This window comes from Lichenostomus cassidix, chromosome Z (genome assembly GCF_008360975.1).
Source record: "Lichenostomus cassidix isolate B80296 chromosome Z, HeHo_3.0, whole genome shotgun sequence".
NCBI lineage: Eukaryota > Metazoa > Chordata > Aves > Passeriformes > Meliphagidae > Lichenostomus > Lichenostomus cassidix.
This window is the reverse complement of record NC_139511.1, coordinates 37476175-37494594: the sequence shown is the minus strand read 5'-3', so window position 1 is coordinate 37494594 and position 18420 is coordinate 37476175. Positions and strand designations below refer to the sequence as shown.

The 18420-nt window shown below is 39.8% G+C and overlaps 2 long non-coding RNA genes across 5 annotated transcripts; one reads left to right on the top strand and one right to left on the bottom strand.

The window, feature by feature from the left end:
* Positions 1-775: 775 nt before the first annotated feature.
* Positions 776-3737, bottom strand: LOC146424723 (uncharacterized). The gene is made up of 3 exons (XR_014847055.1): positions 3418-3737; positions 2892-2987; positions 776-857 (listed from the first exon to the last, which is right to left on the bottom strand). It is a non-coding gene; the product is annotated as an uncharacterized LOC146424723 (long non-coding RNA).
* A 573-nt stretch (positions 3738-4310) lies between these two features.
* LOC146424722 (uncharacterized) lies at positions 4311-10471 on the top strand. 4 transcript variants are annotated; one of them, XR_014846985.1, is made up of 5 exons: positions 4311-4528; positions 4692-4840; positions 7911-7957; positions 8651-9048; positions 10274-10471. It is a non-coding gene; the product is annotated as an uncharacterized LOC146424722 (long non-coding RNA). The 4 variants fall into 4 exon arrangements; XR_014846986.1 differs by having other exon boundaries at positions 4311-4545; positions 4728-4840; XR_014846984.1 differs by having other exon boundaries at positions 4311-4840.
* Positions 10472-18420: the final 7949 nt, after the last annotated feature.

Genomic DNA, 18420 nt, shown 5'->3' with positions numbered 1-18420 from the left:
TACCCTTCCACACTTCAAAATTTTCCTACTATATCCCTGATCTACTGTGATTTGACAAATGGGTAATGAATTAAATCACAGTAGCTTGCATTTATCTTTTTTAAAAAAGCCTACATCAAATCTGGGTGAAATTTTCTGTGTGATCAGGTTATGTTTAGGAAATATGCTGTTAGGCTATCAAGCCCATGTATATGTGCTGCAGTGCCATCAGAACACCATGAAGCTTTTGTGCTTTTAGTTTTCGTGCTTTACCAAGGTGGATGAAGCTTTCCCTTCAGAGCTGTTTTTGGTATTAGACAGCTTCTACTAACCCTATCAATAGCATGAGAACTTTTAATCAAACATAGGTTTGATTACTCAAACATAGGTTTGCTTTCACCTTAAAAAACTATTTTCCTTTGCAATGTTCTTGCATAACATGACCTAGCTTAGTTGAACAGTTGGTTTAACCACACCTCTGGCACTGGGATCTCAGTGTAGATAGACATGGTTCAGCAATTTCTGTGAGGCACTGCTGCTGCTGAACATGGGTTCCAGAGCTGATGAGCAAGCAGCGATAGCAGCCTAGGGAAGAAGGAATAAAGGTGGCAGTGGATAGCCAGCCTAGGAGCAAAAGACAATGACTTCTGACTAGAAGGGTAATAGCTGCTTCTTGAAGCTAATTACTCCCCTTCTGATCCAAAGGTCATAATCAATCACATCTGCTGTCATGTAAAAGAATTGAAAACAGCATGCATAGTACTATTGCACATTCATGCCTTTGTATTCCTGTGTCTTGGCTACTGACAGTGGCATTTCATGTTGAAAAAGCCTCGGCTGTAAGACTGGATGTTCTTCTCCATGGTGGTTCAGGGGGTCTGTCTGGGACAAAGGGAAGAACCCTGAGTAGAATAAGGAAATGCTAACTGATACGCTATTTAACTGGACTATAAATACTCTTGTCTACACATTCCTGATGTTTTTTAAACAAGCTGATATCTTGGTGTGTGCAAAGATAATTTAATTCAAAGAATCTGCTTCTGGAATTTATGTGGATGCCAATGAAAAAAAGTCATTCTCTCAGTGAACTTATCCTAGCTGTGCTATGGGCTGAACTCTGATAACTTGCAGGTGTCCAGTGGGCAGGAAGATGACCAGACTGCTAAAAGATGCATACCAAAATCCGAAACTGAGACACGTAAGTGGAAGCAGTGAGAGATCAGCTGAACATACAGAATGCTCTGGAGATCAGGAACTACGAGCATGCTCAACCCCTGACAGTAGATTCACCATCTTCTTTACCAAACCTGTGGCTGATTCTCATGAGTTTTAATAGGAGTAGATATGAGAAACAGCTCCTATCTGGTAGTCTTAGTTTGTCACGTTACACTTATTAAAATCTAACTTGGCAAATCCTTGAAATTAATTTTCTTAAAGGAATGCTTCATGCAGTTGCTGGATTTTTTTTTTTTTTAACAAGGCAAAGGGGCTGTAAAGCTTACTTTGGGTTCACAAAGGAAACTTGGATGGTCAGTGGACTTGCAAACCAAGATCATGTGTGTGGTCTCTATTGCCATTCATGCAAAAAGAGTATAAAAAATGCGTACTTTCCCCCTTCTCTCTCAATATTTCAGAAAGCTAAGGCTCTTCTGGGTTATAATATCTCATAATGGTGTTGTGTAGTTTCCTACCATGTTGTGTTGGTTTTAGCTGGGGTAGAGTTAATTTTCTTCATGGTAGCTAGTATGGAGCTGTGTTTGGTTTTGAGCCAATGGTATGGAGAAGTTTTTGTGGTTGCTGAGGAGGGCTTACACAGAGGCAAGGCCTTTTCTGCTTTTTGTACTGCCACACTGGCAAGTTGGGAGTGCTTGTGAAGTTGGGAGGAGACACACCTGGGACAGGTGAGCCCAACTGACCAAAGGGATGTTGCAGACCATATGACATCATGAGCAGGGGAAGAGGGAAAAAGTGGGGATGTTTGGAGTAATGTTTGTCTTCCAAGTCACCATTACACATGATGGGGCCCTGCTCTCCTGGAGATGACAGAACACCTGCCTGCCCAAGGGAAGCAGTGAATTAATTCCTTGTTTCGCTTTGCTAGTGTGTGTGTCTTTTGCTTTCCCTATTAAACTGTCTGTATCTCAACCCATTTACCCTTCCTATTATTTGCCTGATCCTGATGCTGGGGGGGAGTGAGCAAGTAGCTGTGTGAGGCTTGGCTGCTGGCGGGGGTTAAACCATGACACATAGAAAACCTTAGAAAGGAGTCATGTCCTCCTGAGGTGTGTGCCCACAGGACAACTCAGCATGTTGGAACAGTTTAACTAGACACACACACTTAATTGGCTCACTGTCCTGAATTTTCAGTAGCTACTTAGTGGAAATTTCCCATCACTTGATTGTGTCTCCGAGTCCCTTGGGTATAATTCATATTGAGGGTCTTGCTCATCTAGAAGCCAACCTCAGTTTCAGGAAAGAATGCCTGTGCTCCTATTCTATTACAGCCACTGCAAAAAACACATTAGAAAAAAAGCTGCTTGTGTTCCTGTATTTACATAAAGGTGACAAGGGCAGGAAACTGATTGTAACCTCAGGCTGTTTTTATGCTCTTGTTTATTCCATTAGGCAAGAGAAACAAAGAATGACACTATGCATTAGTGACTAGAGACACTGCCTGTAGAGATGTACTTCTGTCATACCGTTACTGAGGGAATCCAATACAGTATGAGCATACACTGCAGCTTATTCTTGAAAGTTAAGTATTGCTTGCAAATCAGAGAGAAGGGATCTGAGTCCCCTCCTGTGGGCATGAAGTGAGTGGTTTCCCTTCTACAACATTGTGACTAGAGCATTTATATGTGTCTCTATGGGAAATTCCAAATGGAAACATTTTGGAGGTTTTAAAAAATCACTTCCAAGTTGTTTTCTGCAGGTTCTTTGTTGTTGTTGTTGTTTGTCTGCCTTTCTTTTTCCTGAAGGATCAAAGTAATTCAGCAGAAAATGCTCTGCTGCAAAGACAGTACAAGTGTCACCCTTTTACAGATAACTCCTGATTTTGTGCTTGGTTTCCAGACCTGCTAGGTGCCATATGCTCTAAACTCCTGAAGTCCGAAAGGAATCCAGGCGTAGCTTCTGACTGGTGTCTCTACAAATATACTTTGAGACAGAAATCCACTATATACCATAATTGCCTGGAATACAGTCCATCTCTCTGTCTTCTGAGACTAATGCTGAATCCTCCAACTCAGACACAGCAAAAATACATCCTTTCCAAAATCCCCTGAGAGATTTTAAATACTGTTTAATCCTTGAGAGACACTTGATGACAGAAATTAGACTTGGGCACGTCTACTTACAACAATGTAAGTGCATACACACAGGTCATTTCTGAAAGCATTACTTTTCACATAGATATATGCAGTACAAACTAACCCCTACCTTTTCTTTTCAGTTTCCTTGCTACTCTAAACCAGTATTTGTCATAGGCTCAAACTGCAGTCCTCAGTACAACTAGTGCCATTCACTCTGAACCACTATTTGTCTTGTCCGGCTTGCTTTGCCATTTCCACTGCAAAACCCTTCCCTCAGCCTTGTATGACTGTGGGAGACTGTCTGGTCTTTATGGCTTTCTTTTTGCAAAACACTCCCTCGGTACTGAAAGAAGGGCCAGTGCTTTTCCTCTCCTCCTTATCACGTGTTTCTGATAGTCCAGTGGCTTCTACTATCTATTCCTGGAGCAATATAACATATCCTGCAGAGTGCTTGAGAGAGGCATGAAAATAGACAGCAATACCACAACTCCTTTCAAATCAACAGCAATTGAGAAAAATTAACATGAGGAAATCCTACAAATCATCACAAGAAATAAGTAATGAATGGTTGCCATGCTCTCAAATTGCATTTTCAACAAATAAATGATTTTTATAACTTAGCTCCGACATGTCAGGCTAATGTGTTTGAATTTTATGCAATGGGTTACATTGTATTACTTGTGTATACAATACATCATCTCATATCGGTTGAACAAGTAAAGCATACTATGATATACTTATATCACACGTAGACTGTGTGTATCATATGTTAAGGTGATTCTATTATTGTTATAAATTTAAGCCCTAGCCCTCCATGTGTACCTGTATCGGTAAAACCTTTGACATCCCTTTGAAACACAAGGATTCGAATTCAGTGTCTTGAGAGTGAAGTCATTACCCCAAGCTGGAATGCAATGAAAGTGAATCGATGCAATATACACCATGCCTCTGCTCATATGTCATAAACACACTTGATTCACTGATCACATCCACCTGTGGGGCCTAGAAGTGGGAAGAGTCAGAAGGCATTCATTGTGACCTACTGGACACAGGATTTTGAGAGGCCAGGACTGAAAAATATGTTTTTGAGAGCACCTGTCCCCCTTCCTTTTTCCAAACAGGGATAGGTTATAAGCAAATCTGCTGGCACTTCCAAAGAAGACACACCTTTGTGCAATGAATATTGTACTGACGGCTGCAAAGGAAGACAAATGACATACACAGGATGCTTCCCTTGAGTCAGGCTACTGTTTGAGTGGTGTTTCTTTCTTTCCATTCTCTGAGTCACTCCCAGTCTTCTTTAGCTTCCTTCTTTCTGTCCCACTCTCCCCTCTCGCTTTCTCAGGTGGAAAATAGGATGTGGCTCCCTCAGTGTGTCTGTCAAACATCTTGGCTCCTCAGATAATCTTTGACCGGACCTGACTGTGTTCCTTTCAGTGAAGCAGAGGATTGGTTTCCAGTTAAGCCTTTGGAATCCTAGTGCTCAGGAAGAATAACTGCAAGCACTGCATTTGGGAAAGCTTTATTAACAAGTTGAAAGTGAAAGAAAGGTAATAATTGCATTTAAACAATCAACCAAAGCAAAGCTCACCTCTGGGTTTATAAATTTGTAGGGAAGACATAATTACAGGGGCCTGTGTTGCTACATTGCTTTTGCTTTGAAAACCAGATTGCCACCCCACTCCCACTGGATGGATAATTGGGTCCTCATAGGTCTCTTGAATCAAAGTAGTGTTGCAGTAAAACTTTATTTCTCCAGTGCTCATTAAAAGAGAAGCTGAATGGAAAACTCCCACTTTGGGGATGGGATTAGATAGCCCTAGATTATTCCTCCTCCCATGCCCTTTCAAGGTTTTTTGTTTCTAAATCTGCTCAGCAAGAAAAAGTAAATTGCCAGAAGTGAGATTAGTGAAGAATATTGTCCCAAGGACAATAAGGCTTTATTGCAAGGCTGGTATGAGATCCCTGCTTCAAAAAACTACAAGACTTGGAGGTGTGTGAGCTCTTAATTGCCTACCTCTGATAAACTGGCAGTGGGAAAAAAAAAAAAAAAAAGAAGAAAAACCCCATTCAGCAATGAATTAGGCTGGATCAAGTCCACTTGCTAATCAGAGTTTAATGAGGATGCTGCTGGTCTTAACATATTCAAAATGTTCAAAACTGTTCTGGCTTCAAGTTTGTGCAGTTACTATTTCCTCTCTGCTGTCACTTCTGCACACAGGCCATCATGAATCTTTAGAGAACATAATTATGTCTGGGACAGGCAGGGTAGGAAGAGTAGGAGAGTATGTACCTCAGAAGGAGTGAAAATGTGAAGCTTTTGAGAGTTATTCTGCTAATTCGTTCCAATTTCATCCAAACTGTCTGTGCTTCAACTGCTGGAATAAATACCCTGATTTGCTCATTGTTAATCAGACCCATAAAGCTTGGATTTCTAATGCTATATCACCGTCAGCCTTTATCAGCCCTTGCTGTCAGGGAATCCACGGGACAGTTGTGTGTGAAGGTCCCAGGGTTCAAGAATCACAGGTCACACCACTGGCAACCACAAATGCCATTTGCTGCTTAAAAGGACCAGAAGTCAAGCAAATCTAGCCACTGTGCCAGAGAGCTCAATGTGTGATATCAGGAGATGCTTTGACCTTTGTTGGTTATACTGAAGTCAATAAGTTAGCTCACTGCAGTAGCTACATAAGCTATGTCTTTATGCTTGCAGTAAGCTCTAGAGCACTGGCAGAAGGAGGCGGGCACTGGCAGGTACCCTTTTGATCCTTATTTGTCATTCCCATCCTACTGCTTTAAACTAGATCTATAAAGGCAGCAAATTAAAAAAAAACAAAACCAAAAATCTGAACAGAGAACAAGAAGTCAAGATTTTGATACCTTCTAATTATGGGTTTGATTTGGGATGTGGGACTGACCACATGAGGCTATAAAAGCATTTACATAAACCTTTCTGGTTTCTTCAAAAACCAGTAGTGTTCTACCCAGCATAGCATGCAACACTCACACTGTGAGAAAAAGTACCACATCTTCTGTTGGCCAACACGATTAGAGCTGTATGACTTCTGATCAGCAAAGATGCTGTTGAATGCAGTTACATTAGGTCATGTACAAACTGTCTTGTGCTCAAAGTTTAGTTTATTCCCAGCTTACCCTCCATAGTCTAATGAATCTTACAAACTGTCTATAAGACTGTGAACTTTGAATACTGCAAAGAACGTGTTACACACAGACTGATCCATCTTACCCTGATTTTATACTGCTGTAGAGTTCAGTGAATGAAAGGAAAATCAGCTTCAGGAGACCATGGATATCTTTCTAACACTCAGATTTTTCTTGAGTGTTGTGCTAACTTCCATTAACCAAGTTTCCTGCCTGCTTTTGTAGAACAGCTCTTCAAGATGGCAGGGAAGGAATGAATTTCCTATCATATTGCATTAAGAATTCTTGAGGGGTTTTTGTTTGTTTGGATGGTTGTTTTTTGTTTGTTTGTTTGGGGTTTTTTTTGTGATTTTTATGTGTGTGTGTGTGGTTTTTGTTTTTTTAAAATTTTGTTTAGACAGAATATTTTCATGACTTTTGGTGCTGTGACCTCACAAAACCCAACACTGCTATCAGCTGGGAGAAAGTAATATGTTGGTAGGATATTTTTCATTTTAGGCTGGAACTGTAAAATGTACATACACTAAGTGAAACTGATTCCAAGTTTTCTTACCCTTAATATTCATGCCATCCACTATGCAGTTAGAAGATTTCAAGTAGTCTTTTTGCAATGATATCAGACAGTTAAATCAACTCTTTTTCTTTCCCTGCCCTAAAAACTAGAGGAACAATATCAATGTGGCAGCAGCTTAGTTGTTTATTGTAAAGCACTAATATCTTGTGTTAAGGAGGGCAGTCTTTACATTGACAAGAGATATTTGAAAAATAAAACTTGCTCAGTAATTAAATATTGCTTTGGTTAAACTATTTTTATAGATATTAATATTTTAAATCAAAAGTCACTTTTAATCAAATGGCCATTGTCCAAATGAGAACTTCAAGTCAATATCTCATTATGGTCTCTCTGAAAAAGGCATTGTGTTCAAAGAATATTTATGCATGCATGGTCCAATACTACAGAATGCAATATAAATGCAGTTTAATGTTATTTGACCCCATCACAAATAATGTTTTAGAGCAGCAAAGGAAATGAGAAGAGGGTAGACAGGGAGAGTTTATACTGTATATGTATGCACCAGCATATATTTTATGCTTTGAAGTATAAGATTTTCAGAAACTCTTTGCAAAATCTTTGTAAAACCTGGATTGTTTCTATAATATTTCTCTTCTAGCCATAAAATTTCATCAGCTTTAATCACTGACATGGTGGAATACCAACATTTCTTGTCCTAACTACTTACAGCTTCATTTTTTGAGTTTTGACATAGTTTACAATTCAGTTTCCTCCTCTTTCTTTTTACGAAGAGGTGCAGCTTATCTGAGAATCTACATAACAAAAACATTTTGTGACTAGATATTGAAAGAAATTGTGTTCATGTAATCTTAATATATCAGGATCTTTTTAAAACAGCACATATTTCACGCACCATTTAGAGGTAATAATCTTTTTTCCAGCAAGAAGCAGTCATATTTGGTAATTGAGCTTTGATAAAGAGGCCTAGGTAAGCCCAGCCAGATATGAAATATTTGTGTTTAAGAATGCTGAAATGTTCCATCTGGATGAAAAATTCTTAACTGAAACATTTAGACATTTCCAGAATATTTTTTTTACCTTTTCAAAATGAAATGTTTTGATATTTCTGAATCAATCTTTTATCCGCTTTTTATTCTATGCATTGCTTTGCCATTTTGACATTTTGTTTGAGTTCGGGATAAACCCAAATATTAAAACATCCCTGCTGTAAGAAATTCCAATTTTGGACCAGGTCTGCTTCTGATAATGAACTACATACAAATTTGTTCAAGATGTTGTGAATCTAAAAAACTGTTCTTATTTTATCCAAATTACATGGGAAAACTTGCCAATAAGTTTAAAAGTCCTTTGCATGATATAGAATACTTTTGTTACAGAGTAATCTGCCAGAATAGAAAATATCTAATAAAAATATATATAATACATTTCTAGAAATTTTACAGAACAGCCATAAAATAAGATTTTTAAGACAAACTATTCAGGCAGTACAGGGTCACAGTAAGGCCCAGTGCTTGTATTATAGCTAAAAGAGGTTACTAATATTTGTAGAAAGTCAATGTGTATTTTTGTATCTAAATTATTAATACATCAATCTAGTTATAGAAGGCTTGAAACTTTCTGTGTTGCCCAGGTCAGGCTTGATTCTTGTGTGTTTCTGCAGACGTCCTGTTTACTTGGAGACAGATAAGTGAGAAGGATGGATGTGGACTATGCATCACTCGGTGCATTCGACCTTACTGCATTTTTATTTGCCCCAGCGTCCAGGATTAATTTCCCCTGGAGCCAGTGAAACAGAATTTAGCTCCCAATATGGCTTTCTGCATCTGTTCCGTGCGTGGAGGCAGCAGTAGCCACCCTAGCTGAGCACTGGCAATGTACAAATGAATGTCCTATCATGAAAGAAAGAGGAACAGTTGGGCCACTATCATTTCAGCTGTTTTGAGCTACAGACTGGAACAAATGGAGCTGTATGAAAAATCGGTGTATCAAAGCAGCCACAGGGCTGCTGTAGCTATCTGCAGGACACTGCAGCAGCCTGGAATCCGTGACATGAAAAAGGTAGTGCAAAGAATGCTTGAATTCCTGGGAGGTGCAGGAGGTAATTTAATATCACCCCATTGGCATAGAATAAATGTGAATGAGGGAGAAAAGAAGCCCACAGTTTACAATAGGCCCAGTAATACTGCATGCATTTTGAGCAGGCGCAAATGAACAGCACAACAAATGCTTCTAGAAGGTTCCTAAAAAGCAGCCTTTCTGCTTAGATAATTTTTCAAGGACTTGGTATGCAGGACTGAAACAACATTTTAAAAAGGAAATTTCCAAGTCACGAACTTCTTCTTTGAAGGAGTTCCCAGTTCCTTCAAAACTGAGAAAGGGTTTGTGTTCATTTCAAGTTTTGGGTGAAAATTTGGGTCAAGTTTCAAGATGGTTTCTCGACCTCTAATTACTATTATTAGCACTCCTAAATGGACTCTTTAGAAAATCCCTTGACTAAGGAGGGCTGGAGTGAGCTAATGAGTATGAGAGTGAGAAGAAGGCCCTTGTTTGAATTTTAAATACTTCAGCGCACTAATTGGGGACTATGGAGAATGCTTCTTTTAGTGTGGAGGGAGTTCAGGGGCAGGTGGGAGTAAGAACAATATTTTTTAGACCTGTCACTTTAAAATATACCCACTGCTGCTTTGACGTGGCATCAAATGAATTTTTAAGCAACAATAAGTAACCTTATCCTCCCTTTAGGCGCTTGCAGGACTCACTCATTTTTGTTTTCAAAAAATGAGCTGGGCAAGTTTTTCCAAGGTCTTATGGCTTTAATGAAGAATAACATTCTTTGATGATCCTGGCAACAGGAATCTTTTCTTTTCCAAATAAAAATGAAGAGGCAGAGAGCCTTGTGCCTACAGGTCTGTTATACGTTAGATCAGCAGAGTTCCCACTAACAGTACTGTTCCAATTGGACACTCTTCCTGTCTTCTTATATTTTTGTTTTCCTTTTTTTTTGGTAAATATATTTTTTGACATTGTTCCCATCATTGCATGCGTCATTTCTACCCTCAGGACCCATCCTGATTTGTTTTCTCCAAGGACCTACAGCTGTGGCAGTGTTACCCAACATGAAGAAGACACCCAGCCTTTTACATTTTTTTTGGCAACAAAAATTTGCTTTAGTGATCACCACCTGAACACAGCTGACACAAACTCAATTTCCTTTCTGCTAAAAAAAAATAAAAGGATGGGGAATGCACTCACAAATACATGTATTTCTTCTTTTTGTCTACAGGACTTGGAAAAATGCTTATGTACAACATTTTGAACACCTCATGAACTTAAAAATTATGTGGACTCATGCACAGACCCATGAAAACTCTGCAGATTGGCCTGTACCCAGTGTTTCAGAAGGCACTTCCAAGTCATGAACAACAGAGAATAAAAGTGACTCCCTATCTCCAGTAACATTTTCTTATTTCTATAACCCAGGAATACAATGAATTTAAATATTGCATTTTGATTTATGTTTGGCCAGTGACTTTTTCTTTTACCAGTCTATATATATATAGTCAATTTCATCCATGTGAAACTTTGTAAAGTTTAAGAATTAATTAGGGTCAACCCAAATTTTCCTCAGTGTATAATGTTTTTGCTTCCCACCTGTAGAGAAAATTGAAACCCACAATTCTGTGGTTTCTAGCTGGGTACTGATGTCTGATGAAGTAAACTGCACACTCATTTCCCACCTTACACGTATGCCTCTGAAGTCCTGATTGCTATTCTACTGATGACGTAAAGAAAGCCTCATTTATATTTGAAAAATTTGCTTCTGTCTATGACAATGCTTTAGGATCAATGCAAGGCAATTTTGCTCATCCCTTTGTGTTTATAGAGGCTGATGAAATCTGTTAAAGGTTTTGCATAATGATTTTACAAAATAGCATTTACAAGAATGAGCTTAGTTAATTTAAACTGTCTTGGAAAGGGTCAAAATATGGTGATACATTTTATAATTACACTGTACCTTGTGGCCCAGTCGTGCAATGGGCTGAAGCCTGTTTGTTTCCTTGTGCCTGTCCAAGGCACCTTAGCACAGCCTGTCAGACTGCATAAAATTGAAAAAGTGACATACTGCTTTCCTCCCCTTCGTGCATAACTGGATCTCTCTGTTACGCACTTTTGTTGACATTGTGCTGACATTATGATTTACCTGTGGAAAGATAGGGCAATAGGATTAGGACTAAGAGGAGAGACTACTTCTTATATTGCTCTTACAAGATGTTTTATAATACACTGCATAGAATACCTCCTTATTGTTGTTTGCATTTAAATTGCACAGGAGGAAGAATCTGACTGGAGTGAAAATGAAAGCAGAGGTGAGCATGATTCTACACTAGAAATAGACTCTTGCTCCAATTCTCAGCTCTCTAGAGATGTCGTTGCTTGCTTTTCCCATTTTCTGGGCAGGCTTCACTCTGCTCCTTAGGCAGAGGCAGGCAGCTATTTTCAATATCCAAAGGACAAGAAACCTTGAAAGAAGTTCAAGGTGCCATCCTTGAGCTCTGGCTAAAGATTATGAAAAGATTTGATTGCGGCATGGGGTGGAAGCAAGTAAGAAAATTTGGCGGCTGCTTTCTACATGAGCTATGCAGTCAACCTCTTGGAACGAATTTCAACAGCTTCACAATAGGTTACCTAAATTTATTCTCTCTTTTAATCAGGTTTAAATAGAAGCAGATTTCTGTTTCTCCTTCTCTGTTTGCTCAGCATCCCAAGGTGGGAATACTGACTGTGGGAAGCCAGGCACATAACAAGGGGGATACATGGGACATATACAACTGGTTTCCATCAGAGATAGATGTGGCTCTTCTCCTTAGACCTGCCATGACTTCAGTAGTTTCCAATTAAGTTGGGCACCAGAAACGGACCATGAAGTAATTGAAGACTTGTTCTCATTAACATTCAGATTCCTACATACCCAATATGTACTCAACATTTCTTTATCTTTGTGGTCCTGTGCAGATACTTATAAGCCTTCGAGGAGAGGGTTTAAGGACCTGGTCAAAACTGACCAACCTCAGGTTTGCCAGTGGCACCTCCAGTTAGAAGGAAGGATGTGGATGGCTTTTTGTAAATGTTTATCCAGGTTACAATCTTGGAGATGAACAGGAGTTCTTGTCATGCTTGGTGCAGAGCTCCTGCTCAAGAAGCTCTGCTCATGCCCTTGTCACCTCAGCTAAATTCAGAGGCTCTGGAAAGCTCAAGAGCATTCAGAGATAGTTGCCTTAATTGGTTAATGAGTTCAGAGCCAAGCACATCTTTGTGCAACTTCCTTACCCTTGAGGAAGCCTGGCTAGAAGCAGCTCTGCTAGCTGTGCTCCTGCATAGAAGGCCAGGCCTCAGCTCTCCTTGGGCATATGAAAAATATGCAAGGTCTTGGTTATGTTCATACTTCACAGATGCTACTTAGGCACAAGAAACCAAAACCTATTGACAAAAAAGATACATACTGAGAAGATTAAGGTTCAACTTTTAAAATGTGACCTGGAATTGTTCTAAAAAAATTTTAGTATCTCAAAATACAGATCCTTACATCCATGGCTACGTATCACAGAGAGGCATTCTCTTGGGCACAGGTGCTAGTTGGTTGTGGGGTAAAAAAATTGGCCTCTACTTAATAGAGTCCTCTATGTTAGAACTGCAGTCTTAAACTAAGTGTGTGGACTGTCAGCAAGCATATAGCACACACCTACACATCCTGAAACAAAAGCTGAATTCTTTCTGCCTGGCCAGCATATGTAGGGCCACTTGAAGGCTGAACTGTACCAAATGCAGCAGCAATGTTTCTCATAAATACATTTGTTTGGCTTGACCATCTGATTTTGAAACAGCACCAGGGCCCTGCATCTTGCCAGCCTCTCATTGGAATAGTCCAAAGTCTGAGGCTCTGGATGTAAGGAATAGGCCTGTGCACCTGTTGCTGGGCATCTGTATGCATGCATGCCCTGATTACCTATGCAGATAATTATGTAGAAGCTCTATTATTATCCTGTTACATAAAAATCCAGCCTTCAGGGCCTTTGGTGTGCCTCTGCAGGCATGGAGTGGTAGAAAAGCAACTATAAAATCATACTTCAGAAATAATTTTTCAGAACTGAGTTGTGGAACATACACAGTGATTTATATTAGCAAGAAACCAAGGAAGAGCACAATGATAAGGAAAAGTGTGAAAAAGTATGGTAAAAGGAATAAATCTTGAGTACGTGGATGCTGCTTTCAGAAACAAGAGAACATCTGTTTGGGAAATGAAATCTGTCCAAAGAATGAGGAGGGGCAGGGGAAAAGGTGAAATGTTGCCAATGTGACAGAAGAAAATTTCAAACTTTCCCACAGAAGTCTTAGTCAAACCAACACAGAAACAGAGGAGTTAAGAACAAGGGATTTATTTCCGGAAAGGAGCCAAGGCAAAGATTGCCAGACAGAAAAACACAGTGTCATTATTACTGTAGGAGTCAGGAATGATGATAACCAATATCAACCAGCAGGTCTGGTTACATTTCTGTTACTTTTCAATTTCTATGTGGAGAGCTTCAGCAGTCCCCAAGTGTCAAAGTTATCTTTTCTACAGATCATGTTCAGTGGTCATTCCTCCCATCAGGCAGATCCTGCCTCCCATTTGGCTGATTTATGCAGCTACCAAAACACAAAAAGCAGCAGAAAACTGCTAGCTCTGACCGCAGAATTTCGTCCCTCCATGGTACTGTCACCATATCAACCTCCCCCCAGTCATCCCCAGTGAGATGTCTTAGAGAGATGGATGTTTTCAGGCTCTATTCTTCCCTCGCAGTCCCAGGCTGTCAAAACAATCCTGTGGAAAACTGTCAGCCAGCATAAAATCGATCAGCCTCCAGTTAATTTGTGTGGAGTGAGCCAGCCTGATTGCTGTACTGGCATGGGAGCAGTATGTGGTAACAGCACCCTTATTCCCAGGCCATCTAAATTGTGCCAGATCCAGTTCAGTTTCAGAGTGAGAATCCACAGGTTACTACTATGGTAGAAACAGTAAATTGGAAGTTTAGTGCCTAACAAACATCCTCTGTATTTTTGTTTCTATGGTGCTGCCAGTTCTCTGTTGTATTGACAGAAAGCTGACTGCCATAGCAAATTTCCAGCACTGTGCAATCTGGTTATCCTGTTTTGCTTTTAGTAGTGAGGATTTTATAGGCATTCCTGTGAAAACCCCACCTGCTGTGGGGTTGCTTTCTTCTTGATAGATGAACAATCTGGCTCCTTCTTTTTCACTGAATTATTAGGCTTCAAAGAAGAAACGCACAGTAGAATATAAAGAGCCAGGAATCATAGTGACAGAGAAATCAATTGGTATTATGAAAGCATTGTAACACCTTTCTTTATTAAGAGTAACGATGCTTACAAGAACATACATTTTTTAGGAATAGGCTGGTTTTTAATATCCTTCCTAAAATAACCTAAGAAGAATGCAAAGGCTCCCTAACTTAAGCTTTTTATTTTGTATAATTTGAGGTGCCTAACAATTCAAAATAGACATTGTCATAATCACAAAGCATATAAAATGTGGGTGGTGAAGACTGCGGAGAATCCTCACTCCTGATTCCATTGTTGACCAGAACAGAATCTGGCAGGAATAAAACTTGCAGAACTTCTTGGAAAATGAAATCTGAAGTCATAAGTAACACAGGGAAAAAAACCAACCAAACAAGCAAAGAAAAAATAATTGCAAATGAGAAAAATATGGGAAAAATTCCAGTGTCTTTCCCTGCTCATGGCATTCCCACTTGCAAACCCATTTTTCATTCTTTTCAGCAGAGAAGCATTTATAGTGTACGAAGCTTACATTAATCATGAAGCTCACCTTAAGGCAAAAAAAAAAAAAAAAAAAAAAAGGAGGGGGAAGAGTGAAAATAACTAAAGTTTATTTTTTATCTAAGGCAAGAAACACAAATGGAGATTTTTTTTCTTCAAACAGATTTTAGCATAAATCATGCTAGAATTTCAAAATGTGTCCCTGTGGGAATCAACTGATTTATTAACATTAGTCCGAACAAGGTGCATAAACTTGGGTTCTGGTTTAACCCATACCAAGTTTGATATTCAGGATCCAGGACCCAAACCTCATTCCTGACACTTTTCAACCCTCTTCAATCACAGCCTGGGTGTAAGTGTCAAACTGATCTGACATCTATTCATAACGTGCCATATTGTGAGTATCTCTGCTCCAGAGTACTGGTAATAGTTACACTACCTAGATCCAGTGTCTCACTTTTCTTCCTTAGAAGACCTCTGGAAAGAACCATACATATTTGGTGCTTTTTATTTGATTGCTACGTGTTTGAAACTGCAAAGCAGCTGTGTGCACTGTATTACTGATGGGAAGATGGGAAAAACGTATTTTAAGTTTTGCAGAAATAGCAGCCAAACTGCTGTGTGTTTTGCATTCTGCAGTGTTAATCCTGCACTTTCTCCCTTTTTTTCCATTTGTGATAGAGAGTTATTATGCCTCACTTAGGTTGTTTTTGTTCAAAGCAAACTCAACTATGTTCAGTGTTTTTCATTAGGGAAGGACACATGCTTGAAAGAAGGGATGTCATCTGATAGGATCTGGACAAGCTCAAGAAGTGGGGCCATTGTGAATCTCATGTGGTTTAATAAGCCCAAGAGCAAGGTGCTGTACCTGGGTCAGGGCAACCCCTGATATCAACACAGGCTGGGAATGAACAGATGGAGAGCAGCCCTGGGGAGAAGGACTTGGGGTTGCTGCTGGGTGAGAGGCTGGACATGACCCAGCAATGAGCACTCACAGCCCAGAGAGCCAATCGTGTCCTGGGCTGCATCCAAAGCAGTGTGAGCAGCAGGGCCAGGAGGGGATTCTGCCCCTCTGCTCTGCTCTGGTGAGACCCACCTGGAACACTGCATCCAGCTCTGGGGTCCCAGCACAGGAGGGACAGAGACCTGTTGGAGTGAGTCCAGAGGAGACTACCAAGATAATCAGAGGGATGGAGCACCTCTCCTGTGAGGAAAGAACTGGGATTGTTCAGCCTGGAGAAGACAAGGCTTTGGGGTGACCTTACTGGGACCTTCCAGTACCTGAAGGGAGCCTACAAGAAAGAGACTTTTTACAAGAGCATGTAGTGACAGAACAAGGGGAAATGGCTTCAGACTAAGAGTATGCTTAGATCAGATACTATGAAGAAATTCTTTACTGTGAGGGTGGTGAGGTACAGGAACAGGTTGCCCAGAGAAGCTGTGGATGTCTCATCCTTGGAAGTATTCAAGGTCAGGCTGGATGAAACTCTGAGCAACCTGGTCTCATGGAAAGTGTCTCTGCCCATAGTAGAGGGGTTGGAACTCTGTGATCTTTAAGGTCCCTTGCAACCAAAACCATTCTGTGATTCTATGATACTCTGATCTCTTCACTTATGCTGGCCTTGTTCTACTCTTTTGTTGACATCATAAATCCTAAACTTCTGAAGATTTACTTGTTAACACATGCCAAAACTCATAGGGCTGTGAATATATTATTTCAAACTCTGTAGAAATAGGATAGTTACTGATTAATAATTATAGCCACGTTCCATAAAAATAAAGAGCTTGAGACCAAAGCCATAGGGTGGCTCAAAAGCAAACCCTTGAGTCAGTCAAATCTCTGCTTTGAGAACAATAGAAAGAACTTCTAACTACATAAAACTAGAAAGAAAAAATAGAAATAGGTCTTATCTTGCTATAATGGTCAGGCAGTGAAAGCAAAAAGTGTATCTACAATGCATACAGAGAATAACCATGCCTTGCTCCACTTGCTGTCTAGGATTCATGACAAACCAAAGATTTCAGGCAGGAGGAGTGAAGTAGAAACAAAACTGAACAGTGCCTAACTTTGTTGTGCTACCTAAAGGAGAGAGAAGATCTCAAAATCTGTTTGGTGAATTGGAAGTCAGACACTATGGGAAAAGTGGACCCTTCACTTTCTGGTTTTCAGTTCAAATGAACCAATTATTTTGCTGACCTCAGGGTCCAAATTTCAAAGAAAGCTGAAGACAGGCTTAGGCCTGCTGCTATGGCAAATTCCAAAATACCCAATTACTGACCTCAGGAGGAGTCAGCATTCCTGAGATTAGAGTCACTGGGAGTTTACTTCACAAACTCACTTCTAATAATATACTATACAGCAGACACCATTAACCTGCCTTTTTCAGTTAGCAAATAAGATATGTCTCAAGGCAAAATAGTTATTAACAGCCAGTAGTAGGAGTTACATCTCTAATTGGAAACAGCAACATCTGCAGGAGAGTGTAATAAAAGCATATAACAAGTGAATGTGTCAGTGGATTACAGGGACTCTAGGTAATTGTTCCATAAGACAGCTTTAGCAGAAACAATGAATATTTCAGGACTTCATAAGTCCAAACTAATTCTGGTCACTGAAGAGTGTCCCAAGGATTATCTCTGTTCTTACTAGCCAATTCAACCAGCATTATTCTGGCAGACTTCCCAGATTTCCTTATTATTTTCCCTGCATTTATTTCACTGTTTACACCATTTTGTAGCTAGCTAATTCTCTTCTATTTCTACTAGCTGGTATAAGGATGCTGTTCAATAACAAAGCCCATTCACATCAGCTGCTTGAGGTAGAGTGATTGTGTCCTAGCTGTCAGTCATTCTAAAACATCTTTAGGTCTAAGTTATTCTAATATGAGTGACCTGCTGCTTCTATATACAAAACACTTCCACTGCTTTTATAATTAAACACACAAAGCAAAAGCCTGTAAACTCTGAGCACCTGCTGAGCACCCACAAACTCCTGGTGAAGCCTATCAGTATTGCAGATAGAGAAGCTGAGATATTTAAACATACGGGAAATGTTCTGTATTATTCTCCATGTCTGAGGTCATATCTTGCCTTCTGGATCAAGCTGCACTTTACACAATTGGAAGAGATTTATAGTCCTGTTTGAAAGAAAAACTTTTATAGATTTTTTCCTAATTTCTCATTGTACATTTTACTCAGCCCTCTCTGAGTCTCTTCTGTGCACTTACTTCAGAGGAGTGAAGACAGTATGCAGTTAACAGCTTTTCTGCATACCATTCACGTGTTTGTCTGCATTTTGGAGCTGAATTTTATTTTGTGGGTGGCCATGTTGGGTCTTATGGCTTACCATGTGCTGGCTGTTCTGTGGAATAGGATTTCTCAAGATGGACAGCAAATATGTAGTTTTGTCACTTCTTGAAAGCATGTATTTGGCTCTGTTTCCAGAAACAGCAGTACAATAGATAAGCAAGCATGTTCTTTTTGATTTTTTGCTTGTTACTGTCTCGAACCAGATCATATTTCAAGCACCTTTTATTGTATTTTCATGCAAGCTCTCTGAAGGAGCAGCCCACATCTATTCAGCAATAGCAAACACAT